The sequence below is a fragment of the Delphinapterus leucas genome, chromosome 1, assembly GCF_059928025.1.
Source record: "Delphinapterus leucas isolate spDelLeu-1000000601 "Yukka" chromosome 1, BTC_Dleu_Yukka2, whole genome shotgun sequence".
In the NCBI taxonomy this organism is placed as follows: Eukaryota; Metazoa; Chordata; class Mammalia; order Artiodactyla; family Monodontidae; genus Delphinapterus; species Delphinapterus leucas.
The window spans coordinates 7,475,372-7,494,843 of NC_143129.1; the positions used below are offsets into that span (position 1 = coordinate 7,475,372).

General features: G+C 50.4%; 1 long non-coding RNA gene across 1 annotated transcript; it reads left to right on the forward strand.

Annotated features, from left to right (window-relative positions):
* Nucleotides 1-10,943: 10,943 nt before the first annotated feature.
* On the forward strand, nucleotides 10,944-17,829 carry LOC149750404 (uncharacterized). Its single transcript, XR_016391544.1, has 3 exons — nucleotides 10,944-11,292; nucleotides 16,422-16,462; nucleotides 17,459-17,829. It is a non-coding gene; the product is annotated as an uncharacterized LOC149750404 (long non-coding RNA).
* Nucleotides 17,830-19,472: the final 1,643 nt, after the last annotated feature.

Below are 19,472 nucleotides of genomic sequence, written 5' to 3' on the forward strand. Positions count from 1 at the left end.
TGACAGCCTGTCTTGGAAATACCATCCAACAATAAAAGGCAGAAAACCGGAGTGACTCAAGCTGAGGAACCCAGAGAAGAAGGGCTGGTGGTGAGCGGTGCATCCATTTACACGCAGAGCAGAAGAGGAACACTTAAAACTCCCAACATGATGAAAATTCTATAAGAACAAAAATCAGGGTGTGGAAGAAGGGGAGGGATGGAGTGCAGGGGTCAGTGCACCGTCTACAATAAAAGCGTAACTCAAAACACCAACAACTACAGGCTTTTACAACGATTTCAAAAATAATTTATTTCCTTGTCTATAGTGGGATCTTATAGGTACAGATGTCTCTTGTGGTTATGAATCATTTATCCAAGGTCAAATAATGCCTTCAGCTTTCCTTTTCTTTTTCTATCATATGTAAGCACAGATAAACTTATCCTTTTCACATTTTCAAAGCATGTAATGTGATCCCATTCTTATACCATTATTTCTGTTTATCTATCATCTGTCTACCATTCTATCTGTCTTTATGTTTAGACATGTGCCAAGTCTGATGTTCAGCAAATATTTATGTTTGTTATTTCTGGGTGGTGGGATCTGGGGTGTTTTATTACTTTCTCCTTTGTGGATTTCTGTGCTATTTGGATTTTTATGATAAGCATGTACCATGTTGACAAAACCCATCAAAATCACTACTTAGAAACATTAAAGGAAAAGTTAAAGTCAGAGGCCAGACAGCAGAAGCAAGAAGAACTACAATCCTGCAGCCTGTGGAACAAAAACCACATTCACAGAAAGACAGACAAGATGAAAACGCAGAGGACCATGTACCAGATGAAGGAACAATATAAAACCCCAGAAAAAGAAGTAAATGAAGTGGAGATAGGCAACCTTCCAGAGAAAGAATTCAGAATAACGACAGTGAAGATGATCCAGGACCTCGGAAAAAGAATGGAGGCAAAGATCGAGAAGATGCAAGAAATGCTTAACAAAGACCTGGAAGAGTTAAAGAACAAACAAACAGAGATGAACAACACAATAACTGAAATGAAAAATACACTAGAAGGAATCAATAGCAGAATAACTGAGACAGAAGAACGGATAAGTGACCTGGAAGACAGAACAGTGGAATTCACTACTGAGGAACAGAATAAAGAAAAAAGAATGAAAAGAAATGAAGACGGCCTAAGAGACTTCTGGGACAACATTAAATGCAACAACATTCACATTATAGGGGTCCCAGAAGGAGAAGAGAGAGAGAAGGGACCCGAGAAAATATCTGAAGAGATTATAGTCGAAAACTTCCCTAACATGGGAAAGGAAATGACCACCCAAGTCCAGGAAGCGCAGAGAGTCCCAGGCAGGATAAACCCAAGGAGAAACACGCCAAGACACATAGTAATCAAACTGACAAAAATCAAAGACAAAGAAAAAGTATTAAAAGCAACAAGGGAAAAATGACAAATAACATACAAGGGAACTCCCATGAGGTTAAAAACTGATTTCTCAGCAGAAACTCTACAAGCCAGAAGGGAGTGGCCTGATATATTTAAAGTGATGAAAGGGAAGAACCTACAACCAAGATTACTCTACCCAGCAAGGATCTCATTCAGATTCGATGGAGAAATCAAAAGCTTTACAGACAAGCGAAAGCTAAGAGAATTCAGCACCACCAAACCAGCTCTACGACAAATGCTGAAGGAACTTCTCTCAGTGGGAAACACAAGGGAAGAAAAGGACTACAAAAGCAAACCCCAAGCAATTAAGAAAATGGTAATGGGAACATACATATCAATAATTACCTTAAATGTGAATGGATTAATTGCTCCAACCAAAAGACACAGGCTCGCTGAATGGATACAAAAACAAGACCCATATATATGTTGTCTACAAGAGACCCACTTCAGACCGAGGGACACATAGAGGCTGAAAGTGAGGGGATGGAGAAAGATATTCCATGCAAATGGAAATCAAAAGAAAGTTGGGGTAGCAATACTCATATCAGATAAAATAGACTTTAAAATAAAGAATGTTACAAGAGAAAAGGAAGGTCACTACATAATGATCAAGGGATCAATCCAAGAAAGAGATATAACAATTATAAATATATATGCACCCAACGTAGGAGCACCTCAATACATAAGGCAAATGCTAACAGCTATAAAAGAGGAAAACGACAGTAACACAAAAATAGTGGGAGACTTTAACACCTCACTTACACCAATGGACAGATCATCCAAACAGAAAATTAGTAAGGAAACACAAGCTTTAAACGACACAACAGACCAGATAGACTTAATTGATGCTTATAGGACATTCCATCCAAAAACAGCAGATTACACTTCCTTCTCAAGTGTGCACGGAATATTCTCCAGGATAGATCACATCTTGGGTCACAAATAAAACCTCAGTAAATTTTAAAAAATTAAAATCATATCAAGCATCTTTTCCAACCACAACGCTATGAGATTAGAAATCAATTACAGGGAAAAAAAGTAAAAAACACAAATACATGGAGACTAAACAATACATTACTAAACTACCAAGAGATCACTGAAGAAATCAAAGAGGAAATCAAAAACTACTTAGAGACAAATGACAATGAAAACACGACTATCCAAAACCTATGGGATGCAGCAAAATCAGTTCTAAGAGGGGAGTTTATAGCAATACAAGCCTACCTCAAGGAACAAGAAAAATCTCAAATAAACAATCTAAGCTTACACCTAAAGAACTAGGGAAAGAAGAACAAACAAAACCCAAAGTTAGCAGAAGAAAAGAAATCATACAGATCAGAGCAGAAATAAATGAAATAGAAATTTTAAAAAAACAGCAAAGATCAATAAAACTAAAAGCTTGTTCTTTGAGAAGATAAACAAAATTGATAAACCATTAGCCAGACTCATCAAGAAAAAGAGGGAGAGGACTCAAATCAATAAAATTAGAAATGAAAAAGGAGAAGTTACAACAGACACCACAGAAATACAAAGCATCCTAAGAGACTACTACAAGCAACTCTATGCCAATAAAATGGACAATCTGGAAGAAATGGACGAATTCTTAGAAAGGTAAAACCTTCCAAGACTGAACCAGGAAGAAACAGAAAATATGAACAGACCAATCACAAATAATGAAACTGAAACTGTGATAAAAAATCTTCCAACAAACAAAAGTCCAGGACGACATGGCTTCACAGGTGAATTCTGTCAAATATTTAGAGAAGAGCTAACACCCATCCTTCTCAAACTCTTCCAAAAAATTGCAGAGGAATGAACACTCCCAAACTCATTCTGTGAGGTCACCATCACCCTGACACTAAAGCCAGACAAAGGTACTACAAAAGAAGAAAATTACAGACCAATATCACTGATGAACATAGACGCAAAAATCCTCAACAGAATACTAGCAAACAGAATCCAACAACACATTAAAAGGATCACACACCATGATCAAGTGGGATTTATCCCAGGGATGCAAGGATTCTTCGATATATGCAAATCAATCAATGTGGTACACCATATTAACAAGCTGAAGAATAAAAACCATATGATCATTTCAATAGATGCAGAAAAAGCTTTTGACAAAATTCAACACCCATTTCTGATAAAAACTCTCCAGAAAGTGGGCATAGAGGGAACCTACCTCAACATAATAAAGGCCATATACAACAAACCAACAGCAAACATCATTCTCAATGGTGAACAACTGAAAGCATTTCCTCCAAGATCAGGAACAAGACAAGGATGTCCACTCTCGCCACTATTATTCAACATAGTTTTGGAAGTCCTAGCCACGGCAATCAGAGAAGAAAAAGAAATAAAAGGAATCCAAATTGGAAAAGAGGAAGTAAAACTGTCACTGTTTGCAAATGACATGATACCATACATAAAGAATCCTAAAGATGTCACCAGAAAACTACTAGAACTCATCAATGAATTTGGTAAAGTTGCAGGATACAAAATTAATGCACAGAAATCTCTTGCATTCCTATACAGTAACAATGAAAGATCAGAAAGATAAATTAAGGAAACAAACCCATTCCCCATTGCAACAAAAAGAATAAAATACCTAGGAATAAACCTAAATAAGGAGATAAAAGACCCGTACTCAGAAAACTATAAGACTGATGAAAGAAATCAAAGATGACACAAACAAATGGAGAGATATATCATGTACTCGGATTGGAATAATCGATATTGTGAAAATGACTATACTACCCAAAGCAATCTACAGATTCAATGCAATCCCTATCAAATTGCCAATGGCATTTTTTACAGAACTGGAACAAAAACTCTTAAGATTTGTATGGAAACACAAAAGACCCCGAATAGCCAAAGCAAGCTTGAGGGGAAAAAATGGAGCTGGAGGAATCAGACTCCCTGACTTCAAACTAAACCACAAAGCTACAGTAATCAAGACAATATGGTACTGGCACGAAAACAGAAATAGATCAATGGAACAGGACAGAAAGCCCAGAGGTAAACCCACGCACCCATGGTCAATTAATCTATGACAAAGAAGGAAAGGATATACAATGGAGAAAAGACAGTCTGTTCAACAGTTGTGCTGGGAAATTAGAACACTCCCTAACAACATACACAAAAATAAACTCAAAATGGATTAAAGACCTAAATGTAAGACCAGACACTATAAAACTCTTAGAGGAAAACGTAGAAGAACACTCTTTGACATAAATCACAGCAAGATCCCTTTTGACCCACCTCCTAGAGAAATGGAAATAAAAACAAAAATAAACAAATGGGACCTAATGAAACTTAAAAGCTTTTGCACAGCAGAGGAAACCATAAACAAGATGAAAAGACAACCCTCAGAATGGGAGAAAATATTTGCAAATGAATCAACTGACAGAGGATTAATCTCCAAAAATATAAACAGCTCATGCAGCTCAATATTAAAAAAACAAACAACCCAATACAAAAATGGACAGAAGACCTAAATAGACATTTCTCCAAAGAAGACATACAGATGGCCAAGAAGCACATGAAAAGCTGCTCAACATCACTAATTATTAGAGAAATGCAAATCAAAACTACAATGAGGTATCACCTCACACCAGTTAGAATGGGCATCATCAGAAAGACTACAAACAACAAATGCTGGAGAGGGTGTGGAGAAAAGGAACCCTCTTCCACTATTGGTGGGAATGTAAATTGATACAGTCACTATGGAAAACAGTATGGAGGTTCCTAAAAAAACTAAAAATAGAATTACCATATGATCCAGCAATCCCACTACTGGGCATATACCCAGAGAAAACCATAATTCAAAAAGACACATGCACCCCAATGTTCATTGCCGCTCTGTTTACAATAGCCAGGACATGGAAGCAACCTAAATGCCTATCAACAGACGAATGCATAAAGAAGATGTGGTACATATATACAATGGAATATTACTCAGCCATAAAAAGGAACGAAATTGGGTCATTAGTAGAGACGTGGATGGACCTAGAGACTGTCATACAGAGTGAAGTAAGTCGGAAAGAGAAAAACAAATATCGTATATTAACGCATATACGTGACATCTAGAAAAATGGTACAGATGAAACCGGTTTGCAAGGGAGAAATAGAGACAGATGTGGAGAACAAACGTATGGACACCAAGGGGGGGAAAGCGGGGGGCGGGGTGGTGGTGGTGGGATGGATTGGGAGATTGGGATTGACATGTATACACTAATATGTATAAAATAGATAACTAATAAGAACCTGCTGTATAATTAATTAATTAATTAAATTAAAAAAGAATAAGTGAGTGTAGCTGAAATCAGTCCTGGAGCAGAGGGGGCTCTGTGGTGGGCGTGGCCCCCTTCCTGGGCTGAGCCTGCCTCTGATGACAGGATGATCGGACACAGGAGAGGCTTCTTGGGGGAGACGGGTTGACTTGGACCTTGAAGACAGGCAGGCTTGGAGATCATCTGTTTTGCCAGGCGTTCAACCTGGCAAAATGGATTTAACCCTCCTAGGTTAAGACAGATTTAACCTTCCCAGGTCCGTGGGGTGGGTGGTGTCACCCCATTTTATGGATGAGGAAACTGAGGCCAGAGAGACACAGCAAGGGCAGAGCACGGCACAGCCAACCACGGGAGCCGGTGCGTCTAGGAAGCCGCCCGCTGTGCTCCGAGCGGGAGTCCCGCGCAGGAGTTGCGCAGGACTCTGAGGGCGTGTGTTCCAGGCTGAGGCAGGAAGTTCCCTCACGAAGGCTCTGAGGACGGACCTGTGAGCACAGCAGGGACGCCCTGGGCCTGGAGCGGGCGAGCGAGGCTGCACGGGGCGGGGTGATGGTCTGGGCCACCCCACGCCACGCAGAGCCTGGCTCCCACAGCAGAGGGCAGTGGTGGGTCAGGCCCTGTGGAGACCCCCAGGCCCCGAGAGCAGGAATGCTGAAGCCACAGAGCAGCACGGTCCCAGTGGTGCCCACGGCCGCCTGCCCTGCTGGGCGGGGACACGCATCTCTCGGCCGGGCCACGCTCGCAGAGGTCAGAAACGGCTCCTTTGCCCCCACAAACTCATTAATTACACAGTGAGTGGCAGTAACATGGTCTCCGGCTTCCTCATCCTCCTCAGAGCCTGGGGCCTTGGGACCCGCAGCCCCAGGGCTCTGTTTTGGACCAGGTGCCTGGCTGTATCTGGGCTTCACCAGCCAAGTGGAAAGTGGTCACCACCTGGATAGCAGAACAGCCGCCGCACAAGAGTCTGGCCCCGAGTCCAGCCCTAAGACGTGCCGCTGGGCGGCCTTGGTGAAGCCGGTCAGCCTTCCCGCCGTCAAGGCCCAGACCCGCAGAGGGACCCAGGACACCTTCCGAGAACATCAGCCCTGCCTACACCCTCACGTGGGCCTCAGAAGCTCCGCCCTCCCCTCCTCACGGATGGAGTTCCCGATCTGCACTCCACCCTCCAGGACTCAGACACCACCCCATGGGACAAGCTGGGGGTTAAGAGTACAGGCTTTGAAGTCCCATAAATTTTATTTGAATCATGGCTCTGCCACTCAGCAGCCTTGTGACCCAGGCTGAGCTCACTAACCTCTCCGAGCCCCTCAGACATAAGACGGAGATAATATTATCCACCTGTATGTCTGTCACGAGGATTAAATGGTGCAAACAGAGCACCTGCACACAGCCGAGGCCCTTCCTGCTGGTCCTGACCTCCGGGTCATGTCTGCTGGCTTCCTGATTGGGGCTCAGCTGGTGCCCTGGGCAGGCAGGTGCCTTCCCTGGGCCATCTCTTCAGCAGTGCCGACAGCCTAGTACAACGGTCGACCCCACCACAGGCCCCGGAAGAGGGCAGGGCAGGCTGCGGGCTGGATGGCCCTGGGCCTCCAGAGTGCGCCGGGCACCAAGAGACGCCTTGCGATCACGGCTGTCCAACAAGCGTAATGAGACCCACACGTGCAATTTAAATCTTCCAGCAATTGCATTTAAAGAAGCAAAAAGAGGGACTTCCCTGGTGGCGCAGTCGTTAAGAATCCGCCTGCCAATGCGGGGAACACGGGTTCGAGCCCTGGTCCGGGAAGATCCCACATGCCGCGGAGCAACTAAGCTTGTGCGCCACAACTACTGAGCCTGCGCTCTAGAGCCCAAGAGCCACAACTACTGAGCCCGTGTGTCACAACTACTGAAGCCCGCGCACCTACAGACCGTGCTCCGCAACAAGAGAAGCCACCGCAGTGAGAAGCCCACGCACCGCAATGAAGAGTAGCCCCCACTCGCTGCAACTAGAGAAAGCCCGCGTGCAGCAACGAAGGCCCAGCACAGCCAAAAATAAATAAATAAATTTTAAAAAAAGAAGTAAAAAGAAACAGGTGAAATTAAATTTAATAACACATTTTATTTAACACAGTATATCCAAAATATTATCATTTCAACATGTAACCAGTATAAAAATTATCGTGATATTTTGACATTCCTTTTCTCCTACGCCATGTTTGACACCTGTGCTCTACAGGCAGGTGTGGTATTAACAGATTTTCAAGATACAGACACTGAGAGTATTTGGTGAGAAGAGTGAGGTGTGGGCCCAGGAAACAGTAAAATGTGCCTCCCCTCCCTCCTCCCCCCTCCCCTCCCTCCTCTGCCCTCCTCCCCCTCCTCCCTCCTCCCATCCCTCTTCCCTCCTCCCCTCCCTCCTCCCCTCCCTCCTCCCTCTCTGTCCTCCTCCCTCTCTGTCCTCCTTCCATCCCTCCTCCCATCCCTCCTCCATCCTCCCCTCCCTCCTCTGCCCTCCTCCCTCCTCCCTCCTCCCCTCCCTCCCCCCCTCCTCCCCTCCTCCCCTCCCTCCTCCCTCCTCCCCGCCCTCCTCCGCCCTCGCCAGGCTCTGTGCAGGCACTCCTCTCCCCACCCCCAGCTCCCCGCTCCCAGCGCAGCTCTAGGCTGAAAGGTGAGGAGTCCAGCCCCAGCTGGACTATCTTGATTTGTGGACATTTATCAAAGCTCTTCACGACTGAGGTCTGTGCATTTGACTTCCTGCCAGCTCTGCTCCCAGCAGGGCCCCTACCTGGGGCAAGGGAGGGACAGAAATGGACAGAGAAAAGTCCCCCTGGACCTCAGGCCCCGGGGAACTCTGGGGACACAGGCGGCCCCAAATCCTCCCTCCACCACTTCACCCCACACGCATTAGTGACGGGCCCAGGAAGGGTGTGAGTCCCGGACTGGTCCCTGCCCTCCCAGCTCCCACCCCAAAGGGGAGCAGCCTTCCCCGGGGAGGCCTGAGAGCCCCTCGCCTCTGCCTCATGCTGCCCGGTGGGCGGCCAGGCTCAGGAACCCGGCCCTGCGCTTCCCGCCTGCCCTCACGATGTCCGCGGCCACCCTCAGGCCAGCCTGGCACAGGAGGTCCCACAGAGGCTAATCGCCCGCCCCTGCTGTCCTGAGGATGGGAGGGCACAGTCGTGCCTCGTGGTGACAGGACATGCTCCCCACCTCATGCCTGGCACGTCTGCAGGTGGCTGTTGGGTGACCGGAACTCCCAGCTCAGGAGAGGCGCCCATTGAGGGGCACCCTCCCACCCTGCCTGCTCCTTACTTTGACCCGGGCCCTGGAGGGCAGCTGTGCGTCCTGACAGAGCCCCTCTTCCTCTGTAAAACGGGCAGGGACACCCCTCGTGAGACGGTCCTGAGAAATACGTGAGGTTGCGGGATCAGGACCCAGGACACACAGAAGTGCTGACTCGGTGGCCAGTCACTTTCTCCTGTCTCTCCGGCTAGAGGATGGCCCTGTGCCCCTCACAGTAAGGGGGTGTCTCAGGATGACTTGAGCCATGCTCCTCTCTCTGGAGCAGGCCCAGCACCAGGTCCTCAAAGTGTGAGTCACGGAGCCCAAGGATCTCCCTGGGGTCCCTGGAGCTGGGGAAGGAGGGGGGCTGTTCCTGGAGGGTGGGGTCTGGCCCACCATGCCCACTCTGTCTGAGTGGCTCCACTTTTATCTGCTTCAGGTATTAGGGCTTCAAATGCTGTTATTTGAAAAGAAATTTTTGGTGCCCCAAAATGTTGAAGTCTTTTCTCTATAACCTCTCATGTGTTAGACTGGAAAACACAGGCCCCATCACACAGGACGAGATGCAGACAGGTGGGCCAGGTCAAGGCCTGGGGCAGGTGGCTACTAACACCGGGGGCTGAGCCCAACTTCCCCTCCCCAGGCAGGGGGTAGGGGTACTGGCCTCCCGGGCAGCGTTCAAACTCAGGGCTTGGCTGTCAACACCCGAGGGGCAGAGCATCAGTCCCCAGCTCCCACCTTCCTGGGTCCCGGGGGCCCTGGGTGGGCACCACGCCAGGACAAAGGGAGAGCTCAGAGCCCCAGCAAGTGAACTCAGCCTGGACCCTGTGAGCTCAGTGACGTCACCAAGCCCAGGGGGGTCCGGACACAACCAGGGCACCCAGGGGCCCTTCCACTAGGGAGAGAGGGAGAGGCCCTGCGTCCAGGAGGTCAAGTCAGTCGAGCAAAGGCTTGGAACACACAAACTGGCACCTGGAACCAGGTGTGCCGAGGGACACGGGCCCTGCCGGCAGGTTACTACCCAGGAAGCTGGGATGCGCTGTATCTTGATTTGTGGACATTTATCAAAGCTCTTCACGACTGAGGTCTGTGCATTTGACTGTATGTAAAACACACGTCAACGGCTCAAAGTCCTCGAGGGGGACAGACTCAGATGGAGGGAAAGGATGGACTGGGGCCCGCAGACAGCTCTGTGCCCTCTGTCAAAGGCAGCCCAGGGAGACAGGACAGCACGGGGAGGTGGGTGCGGCCCCTTGTCGGAGCAGGGGCCTGGGAGCCACGATTCTCTGCCCAGAAGCCAGGGCCAGACATGCCCATCTGCGTGCACACGATTACCAGAATCTGTCCCGCCCAGGCCACGCTCCAGCTCGCAGGCCTCCCCAGGACCTGCACGCCGGGCAGTCCGGGTGAGCACACTCCTGGCCCCTTTCGGTCCTCAGCCCCAGCTGCGGGGAGGGCCTGGCGGCAAGGCGGGCAGAATCGTCCCGCGTTACAGGAGCGTTTGTCCGCCTGCAGAGTCATCTCCCTGCAGCCCACTGCCTGGCCTCCCTCCTCCGGTGCCCAGGCCCACCTCCTCCCGGGCCCTCACGGAGGAGGGCTGGGGAGCACTCAGACGACAGGGTGTGAGCTGCCTGGCGGCGTGGGGAGGCTGGATGGGAGCCACGACTCCTTGCTTGGGAAGCTGGGAGCAAGCACCGGCAGCTCCCCTGACGCAGGCGGGGGCTGAGTGCTGCCTCCGCCGGGCTCTAGCTGTGGCTGCCACGCCAGTCCCACCCCATGAGGCCTTGCGCGTGCACAGTGCACTCTTCCTGGGAGTCGGGAGCCCGCACCCTTGGCCCGGCCTCCAGGTGAGGCCGGGCAGCCTCGCCTGGCTCTGGAAGAGGAGGCTCCCGGGGCGGGGCGGCAGCTCCCTGGGCGAGGCCAGGCCTGGGGGACGGGTGGGTCCACTATCCAGCAAACCACAAAGCCACACCTCTCTTACCTGGAACAGGTGAGGCCTCCTCAGCCCACCTCCCTGGGCCGAACCCACTTCCCGCCCTCCCTCGCCTCTCCGTAATATGGCCCAACTGGCCCCTGCCCTCTGGTAACAGGAACCAGCCCGCTTCTCCCACTGCAGGGGGCAGGCCAGCACTGTCCCACCGGGAGAAGGAACAGAGGGACCCAGGCAGGGCCCTGCCCCAGGGGCTGATGGGGAGCTTGACAGTGCCTGTGATGCTGCAAGGATGTGCCAACATGGACCAACTCCCTAATCATTAAAAAAACAAAACAAAACCAACTTCTCAGGAAGGAGTTTGAAAACGGTAAGCTCAGCAGAACGGGGTCTCCCTCCCCAGCAAGCTCAGGAGCGGAGGGAGGGGCTCGCCTGTCCTCCCGGCCCGCTGCTCCCCCCGCGGCAGCCCTGCCCCCGCCAGTTCTGCCAACTCGCCCTCTGCCCGGTGCAGGCACACACGTTTATCCCAGCTCTGGGATGGACTGGGCTGTCCTGGCTGGGACTGCTGCGGAGCTGGGGCAGGACAGCGGGTGATGGTGGCACTCAGCTCCCCGAGCCCACTGCCCTGTGGACTGGAGAACTACTCCCGGCCGCCGTCTGAGCAGGGACACAGCTCCAGGGGGTGGGGCAGGGTGGGCTCCCGTCCAGCAGACACTCACGCATCCCCTCCATGGCCGGCCCTGAGCTGGCCGGTTGTCCACGGGCCCACAAGCCTGGAGGAGGGGGTGAGGGGCAGAGGGACAGGGCTGGGGCGTCCACGCAGAAAGGAGAGCCCCCCAGAGGATGGCCAGAGGTGGGGTGCAGGCTGGCAGGGCTCCACACTGGCTGTAGGTCTGGGGCTGTGCGGAGCAGGGGAGGACACCCCCCAGGGGAGGCTGGAGTTGGCAGGCTGAGGCCTAAGGTAGACGAGAAGGTCGCTCTGTTGGAAGGCACCCTCCCCACCGCTTCCGGCCGGCGATGTGCAGAGAAGAAGCGCCTGTCCCTGCCAGGGCCACCCTCCCAGGGCCTGTGCCCGCCCGCTGGCCACATCGCAGGCACCTCACCCAGGACACCGTGTGTCGGGAGGGAGCACAGCAGAGCTGCCAGGAGCTGAGGCCGCGCCCTGTCTCCCCACCACCTGCCTGCCCGCCTCCCTGGCCGAGGTGGGCTTGGCTGGACGGAAAGGGCTCCCACAGCCCAGGGAGGGTGTCTCGTCTGAGCCTCCCGCTGGGCCTGGCCGCCGCCCTGTCCACTCGCCCTTGGCCGTGGCCACGCCCTGTTCTTGATGGGCCAGTCTGCAGCCCTGTCCGGGCCATCTGAGCCAGGCCCTGGGGGGCTCCACTCTGGCCACACCAGGCTCTGGGCCCAGGAGGAAAGAAGGGGTCTGCGTGTGGGCCTGTCCTCCCGTGTCCTGGAGGGAACGTGCCGAGGACACGTAAGCAGGCCCAGATGGCAGCACGAGAGAGAAGGTGGCATTGGGCTGGGTCTCACAGGCCCTGCCCACTGTCCCCAGCCACAGGCCATGTGGGTCACCAAGACCCCCAAGGACCTGCCTCCCGACCTCCCCTCTGAAGCCCCTCTAAGTGATACCCAGGACCCGAGCCCTGACACCAGAAGACCCCAGGCTGAGGACCATGGGGGGTGAGGGGGGGAGGGCGCGGGGAGGGGAGGTGGCTGGGGAAGGAGACACCCCCTCCGCCAGGCCAGGGACAGGGCTCCTGGTCCAGCACGGAGTTCTCCCAGAAGGGCCCAGGGGAGATCCGAAGGGGAGGGAGAACCTGCTGGTGGCGGCTGGTGCCGCCCTCCATCCCCCTCCCCTGCCCCCACGCAGCCCCCTTTCCTGAAGGACGAGTTCTCACAGCCATGTGTCCGGCCCGGCTGCAAAGCCTGGGGTACCACCTGGTGGTCAGGTCTGGGATGGCAGGCCGCTGGGCCCCAGGACTCAGGAGGGGGCCAGGGCTTCCCCAGTGCCCCACCCACCCCACCCATGCACTCTGGGTTGGGCGGGGCTCCTGGCCCCCACACTGCTGGACTCCACTGCCTGCCTCTCCCACCTGCTCCAGCCACTCCTCACTGGTTTTGGCAAGCTGGCCTCCCTCTGGGTGCGAGCACGGATGGGGGGGTCTGGGGGAGGGTCTGTGATCACCTACCTCCATGGCACCAACGAAGGACTGGGCTGAGGGATACTGAGTGACTTTCTCAAGGACACACAACTGGTAAACGATGGTGCTGGGACAGGACGGCACCTGCGGGACACACAGAGCTTCTCGGGGTGCAGAGCCCCAGGAGTCTGCAGCCTCAGTCCCAGGACAGGCCCTCCCTGGGGGGAGAGTGGAAAGAACATTAAACTGGGAGTTAGAATTTAAGCCCAGCTCTACCCTAACTCGCTGTGAGGCTCTGGGCAACGTGCTTTCCCTCTCTGGGCCTTGTCTGACCCCAGAGGACGTCACACCCGGACAATCTCCATGGGCTGGAGGACGGGCCTCAGGTTCCTGGCTCCCACAGACAGGGGCTGGGCCTCAGGCTGCAGGTGAGTGACTGACAGTGACACCCTCCCTCCCTGCCTGCCTCCACAGGGGAGTAGGTGAGCCAGACCTCTGTCCTCCTCTGTCCTGTGAGCCCCCCTCCTTCCGGGGCCTGCTGCCCTCAGCTGCCACCAGCAGGAGTGAAGGGGGCCCATGGGAGCCGGTAATGACCTGACCTCGGATTAGCAGCGTTCAAAGTGCATTCACGCTCATGACCCCGGAGGTAGGCAGGACCGCAGTATTGGCCATTTGAGGAAAGTCCAAGACCCAGGATGGTTAGGTGAGGTGCCTGAGGTCCCCCAGCGGGCAGGGGCAGCCTTCAAGTCAGTGCAGTTTGTTCTCACCAGGTATCGGCCACACTTTCGTCCCCCACCCCAGCTCCCTGGCTCCTGTCAGTGCAGCTGCAGGGCCTGGGAGAGCCGCCCCTGTGGCCAGGGCCCCTCTGCCTCTGAGGTTCGCTGGACCATGACGCCCAGTCTTCGCTCCAGCCGACCTTCTGGGCCTCCCACTCTCCCCAGGGGCTGGGGCATCTCCCAGAGGCTGGCGGCCAGGGACCCGACAGGACACTCTAGGTGGGAACCTGATGCCTGGGACCGGTCCAGCCGTGGGCAGAGCAGCCTCAGGGGCCCCTCTCCAGGCCGCCTGACCTCTCCCGCAGCACCACCCGCTGGCCCTACGGCCCCTCCCTAGGCCAGAGCGGCTGCGCCAGCCTCTCTGCAGAGACCGCAGCCAGTACCCGCTTGGTCAGCCCCATGGCTTCTCCGGCCAGTGCCACCCAAAGCTGGGCCAGTTCCTGCTCCAGGATGCCCAGGCCACGGCCCTCTAACGCAACAAGTAAGAGGGTCATTTTCCTATTTGAGAAAGTCCCCAGCGCTGCTGCCCTCCTGGCTATGTATCATTGCAACAGCCATCCATCACATTATTATCAGTGGTAACATTACTGCTAAGCCCCCAGAGGAATTCTGACATGCACTGAAATTTGGGAACTAACCCTACCCTCACCCAGGACCGGTGACATACTTGCGGGTCCCGTGCAAAATGAAAACGGGAAGCCCCTTGTTTAAAAATTAAGAATTTCAGGATGGCAAGGGCAGAGCCTTAAGCCAAGTGAGAGCCCTTCCAAGCCGGGTCTCTGGCGGCCACAGCTCACGCTGCCCCCCACCCATTCTCAGCCCCTACGGGTCCCGCCTTCCAGCCCCCCCCTCACCCCCCCCACCATTCTCAGCAGGGGGTTCCGAAGACTCGCGAAAGGTGGGGTGTCTCCAGTCACATGACGACACCCTTGGTCGTTGCCATTGGTTGGCTGCGGCCGTGTTTTCACAGCCAATGAGGGGAAAGAGAGGGAGGCGTGGGCGTGGCCTGGCGCGGAGGGGCGCTGGAGGGCAGGGCGGAGACCAGCGCACCTGGGCTGCTAGGACCTGTGCCCGCCCCAGGTGCCTACAGGGGAATAAAGTTACCGTTGTCTTGTCCTCTATTTCATTTCCTCTCTCACCACAGTAGACTGTCCCCAACGATCCTATCTTCTCTTTTATGACTCAGTACAGTTGTGAGAAGGCCTTTCCTGTGCTTTGGAAATTATGTACAAGTAAAAGGCAATATAATGTAGCTTAAGAGGTAGACACGGGAGACATCTCACCCGCCTTAAAATTGGGAACAGAAAACATACAACTCAGTTGAATAAATCTGCAATGTTTGTGACCTAAATTAATGCATTCAACAGCACTCTTTCGAGTACAATGTTTTCCATATAAAGATCAGTAAAGGTGAGTCGGGGGAGGGGAGGGGAGAAATGAGAGGGGTGTGTGTGTGTCCGAGAGAGAGGAATTCTATTCAAATGCTTTGTGCAACAGTTTATTACTTCTACTTATTTTGTTAAATGTACATACCAGAGTGTATAAAAAAGTATTTTTTTTCTGGTTTAAAGAATGATAAAACATAAACTCCATGTTACCTACCCAAGTTAAGAACTAGATCACCGTGGTTTCCCTGAGGCCTCGCCTTAGCTGAGCTGCGATTTTTTCCTTCTCTCGCCAGCTCTGCCTCCAGGAGTAATACTAGCTGACACCTGTGTTAATTAACCGCCCGAGCCTCTTTATGGTTGTGCCGCTGTGTGTGTGCATCCTGAAACAGCATAATGCTGACTGTGCCTGGGGTTGACCCGGATGTAAAAGGATGGACACACACTGTGTGTAGCTTATGTCATTTGTTTCTTTCGATCAAACTCTTTTTGAGATACATCCACGTTAATGACCAAAGCAGTTGTTACTCGTTTTTGAAACTTTATTCGATTTCATTTTCTTTTTCTATCCATTCTACTGCTGGTGCATATTGCATTGTTTCCAGTTTGTGGCTACTGTAACAGTCACGATGCTGCTATGAAATCTTTTCCCCAAGGCACACGTACAAAAGTTTCTTGTCTAGACTATAGCCTACGAGTGGAATTGCTGGGTCAAAGCGTATCATTCCTGGGATGGTCAGTTTTCTGTGTCAACTTGGCTGGGATAAGGGAGGCCCAGATGGCTGGTGAAACATGGCTTCTGGGTGTGTCTGTGAGGTTGTTTCCAGAAGAGGTTAGCACTGGAATCTGTAAAGGTGGTCCTCATCAGGGAGGGTGGGCATCATCTAACCCCCTGAGGATCTGAATGGAACAGGAGAGGTGGAGGCAGGGCGAGTTTGCTTGAGTTGGGACCTCCATCTTCTGCCCTTAGAGAGGGATGACCCTGCTTCTTGGGCCTTCGGAATCACACCAGGACGGACACTGTTGACTCCCCTTGTCCCAGTTCCTGGGCCTCAGGTCTGTACTGGAAGTACCTCTGGCTTCCCTGGGCCTCCAGCCTGCAGACTGCAGACTGTGGGATTGACTGGTCTCCACATCCCCTCAGAGTAAATCTCTTTCTATTCATCCACATGTAACCTATTGGTTCTGTTTCTCCAGAGAACCCTCACTGATGTAATTCCGACACTCCACCTGCTCAGGTAATGGCTTTCTCCCATTCACACCCCTATTAGCCGTTGGCGAGAGTCCACAGTCTCACCAGAATTTGGGCGGACTGTTAATTTTCACTAGTCTGATAAAGTGACCCATTATACAATTATGGTTTAAATATTACAAATTGGGGTTTAGAGGTTAGGGTTACAAATGAGGCTGAACATTTGTCCATATATTTCTGAGCCAATATTTGTATTACCTGTTCTTGGAAAGGTCTGTTTGCGTCTTTTCCTCATTTTTCTCTTAAGATGTTTATTTTCTCATTGATTTGAAGGGGTCTTTAGAGACACGAATCACGGACAGTAACTGACCTGATCGGGCAGCAGATCCCTCGCCCATTCTGTGGCTTATTCTGTCACGTTCTTTATTGACTTTTGGTAAAACATGTTGAATTTTAATACAGTCAAATTAATCTGTTTTCCTTCATGGCTTTGCTTTTGACATCTTTGGGAAATCCTTTCCTACCTCAAAGTAATACAGATATTTTCCTATTCTAGCATTTTCTAAGATTTATAGCTTTGCCACTTCTATATAAATTTTTAATACACCTGGAATTCATTTTCATGTATAGAATAAGGTGGGATTCAATTTCACTTGGATAACCAATTGCCCCAGAACAACTTATGAAATAGTTCATCCCCTCCTGTTGGTTTATGATGCCCACTGTGTCATAAGTCAAGTTTCCCAATAGGCCTGGGTTTATTCTTCGTGATACTGAACCTTGATATCTGATAGGGCAAATTTCCTCCTTTCTTTTTTATTCTTCTTCAGGAATTCCCTGACTTTTTTTTGGAGTCTTTGTTCACCCACATACATTTTAGAGTCACTTTGTCAATTTATGTGAAAAGCCCTGTTGGAATTTTTTTGAAAATGTATTGAATCTATAGATGAATTTGGAGCAAACTGATATCTTTGTAGTATTATCTTCCTATCCAGGGATGCAGTCTGTCCATTTACTTATGCCATTTAAAATTTCTTTCAAGGGACTTCCCTGGTGGTCCAGCGGTTAAGAATCTGCCTGCCAGTGCAGGTGACACGGGTTCGAGCCCTGGTCTGGGAAGGCCCCACATGCAGCAGAGCAACTAAGCCTGTGCACCACAACAACTGAGGCTGCGCTCTAGAGCCCGCGAGCCACAACTACTGAGCCCACGTGCTGCAACTACTGAAGCCCGGGCGCCTAGAGCCCGTGCTCCGCAACAAGAGAAGCTACCGCAATGAGAAGCCCGCGCACCGCAACGAACAGCGGCCCCCGCTCGCCGCAACCGCAGAAAGCCCGTGCGCAGCAACAAAGACCCAACGCAGCCAAAAATAAATAAATAAAAAATAAAATAAATTCATTAAAAAAAACAGCCTATGGTTTAAAATTTTTTTTTCTTTAATAAGGTTTTATAATTTCTCCATTATCCATCTTTTATTAGCTCTATTCCTAGGTATTTTACTTGTTGCTATTCTAAATGATATCTTTTTAAAGTTACATTTTCCAGTTGAGTGGAGCTGTTTACGGAAATACAAATGTATTCGGTTATTGTATCCAGAACGCTTGTTGAATTCTTTTATTAATTTGTATATTTTGTAGATTATTCTGCATTTTGTATATAGACAATCATATCACCTGCAAGTAATGCTAGCTTTGTTTCTTTCTTTCCAATTCCTATATATTTACTTGTTTTTCTTGCACTGGTGAGGAGCCCCAGTACACTATTAGCTATACATGATGACTGTAGGCATTTTGTCTTGCTTCTGATTTTAAAGAGAATGAGTTCAACATTTCAACATCAATTACGATGTTTGCTGCAGGTCTTTGTAAATGGCCTTTATGGATGCTATGGTTATTTACTTCTTTTTCTAGTTTATAAGAGTTTTGTTTTTGTTTTTTTTAAATCACTAATGTAATAACAAATGTATTAACACGTGCAAGGATTGTTCTAAATGCTTTACATACATGCATTATTTTAATCCTCACAGCACACCTATGAGGAAAGTACTATTATTATTATTATCTTCATCTCTATAAATAAGGAAACTGAAACCCAGGGAGATTAAAGAAGCTCCTGGAGGCTACAGAGCTCCGTAAGCATTCAAGACCAGGCAGCCTGGCTCCGGAGTCTGTAACACTCTCAAACTTCTCATTGGATGTTGAATTTTATTAAATCCTTCATGTACATCTATTGACATGATTGTGTGGTTTTCTCCTTTATTTTATCTATGTGGCCAATTACATGAATCATTTTCCTGATATGAACCCAATATTGCAGCTCTGGCACAAACCTACCCTGGTTGTGACGTATGAACATTCCCCTACTGCTGGATTCAGCTCTCCAACATTCGTTAACGATTCTGCCTCTACGTTAATAAGTTAGACTGGTCTATAGTTTTCCACCTTTGTACTGTCCCTGTGGTTCTGTCATCAGGTTAGACTAATCTTATTTAATAAGGTGGAGAGTTCCCCTTCTTTTTCGAGTCTCTGGGGAAGTTGGTTAAGATTATAAATGTTGGGTTTCCCTGGTGGCGCAGTGGTTGAGAGTCCGCCTGCCGATGCAGGGGACGCGGGTTCCTGCCCCAGTCCGGGAAGATCCCACATGCCACGGAGCGGCTGGGCCCGTGAGCCATGGCCGCTGAGCCTGCGCGTCCGGAGTCTGTGCTCCGCAGCGGGAGAGGCCACGGCGGTGAGAGGCCCGCGTACTACAAAAAAAAAAAAAAAAGGAAAAAAAAAGATTATAAATGTTCCTGAAACATTTGGAAGAACTTTTCACCTACCAGACTTTGGGCTGTTTTCTTTGTGGGAAAATGCTGAGCGACCAACTGAATGTCTTCAATGATATAGGACTATTCGGGTTTTCTGTCTCTTCTTGAGTCTGTTTCTGTAAATGATTTTTTTTTCTAGGAATTCACACATTCCGTTGAAATGTTCAAATGTCTTAACATCAAGTACCTTTTGTCTCTGCCGAATCTGTAATGTGTCCTGTTTTTCATTCTTAATGTTTATTTTTGCCATTT